The following is a 1,480-nucleotide window of genomic DNA, read 5'->3' as shown; positions in this document are numbered from 1 at the left end:
GGGATGAGTGGTACCCACCCGTGGGCATCCCCCGAGGCGCCCTGAGGAGCTGGACTGGCACCGAGACAAGGGGTACCCACCCGTGGGCACCCCCCTGGACCCCCCCAGCCAGCCAAGGGCACCCCGGGACCGTCACCCACGCCTGAGCACGGGCACACAGCCTGCCATGGAGGGGACAGAGTGCAAAGACAATCTCGGGGTACTGAGATAGCCCCGGGGTAGTCCCTGGGTGACAGGACAGCCCCGGGGTGCCAGGACAGCCCCAGGGTGCAGGGACAGCCCCGGGCAGGGTGAGGTTCTTGAGGCCCAGCCTTCCCCCAGCAGACCCAGAGCCACCCGCTGCTGCCTGCCCGCTGAGCCACTCACACCACACCCTGTAATTTGATCATAATTATAATAATAATAATTACAGCGAGCACGGGCTGGAAGTGCAGGAACAATAACCTGGGTAACGCCCTGCACGGTGGCAGGAGCAGTGCGGTGGCACAAGCCCCAGCCTGGTGCCAAGCTGAGCCCAGAACACCTCACCAGGCCCTGCCCAGTGCGTGGGGGGACATGGCCCAAACAAGTGCCCTACGTGTGTTTTTAAGCAGTCCTGTCCATGTCCCAGTGCTGTGGTTCAAGTGCTGAGGTTTTCCCTCTGAACAGGACACCCTGGCAGAGCCAGAGCCGGAGCTGGGGCTGGAGCTGTCCCCACTCCTGGTGTGCAGAGAGCCCCCCAAAAGTCCTGGTGCCCCCAGGAAGAGATCTCCAGCCCCAGAGCCCACCAGGCCCTGCAGCATCCTGCATTGCTGACACGGCTGCTCCTGCTGCAGGCGGGGAGCAGAGCTCTGCCCCCTCCTTCAGCAGTTATATAAAAGGATTAAAATTTAATAGGAACTTCAAAAGGGGAAGAACTGGGTGGTCGAAGGCAGCTGGCCTGGGGCCTGGTGTGGAGCAGAGGCACCTTGGGACATGTCCCAGCTCTGCTGAGCAGCAGCACTGCGGCACATGGAGGCATCATCCTGCTCCAGCCATGGGGGCAAAGTGTCCAGGCAGCACGGGCAGCACGGGCAGCACGGGCACCCCATGAACCCACGACGGCTTTACTGAGCCACGGTGTCCCTGGGTCACAGTGGTGCACAGTTTCCATGGCACATGGAGACCCCATTCCCCAGGGTCAGGCCTTGCCCAGCACCACCACCTCTCTGCAGGCATCCAGGCAGCCTTTAATCATTGACCACACACAGGCACAGCACCACCCACCCATCCTGTGCCCACTGCCACCCTGCCCATCCCATGCCAGCGGTCCCCAGGCATCACATCTCCTCCAGCCCGGTGCCTCACATTTCCTTCCATGCACGTGGGTTGGAGTGTGCTGGAGAGCAGTGGACAGCAGCCCTGTGCTGGGCGAGCAACACCCCGAGCTGGGGGGCAGCTGATGCACCCCTGGCCCCCAGCACACCCAGAACCCGCCTGGCTGCACAGCGGGGGCTCTGCT

This window comes from Geospiza fortis, unplaced genomic scaffold (genome assembly GCF_000277835.1).
Source record: "Geospiza fortis unplaced genomic scaffold, GeoFor_1.0 scaffold289, whole genome shotgun sequence".
In the NCBI taxonomy this organism is placed as follows: Eukaryota; Metazoa; Chordata; class Aves; order Passeriformes; family Thraupidae; genus Geospiza; species Geospiza fortis.
The sequence above is the reverse complement of the archived record's forward strand: the minus strand, read 5'-3'. Positions refer to the sequence as shown.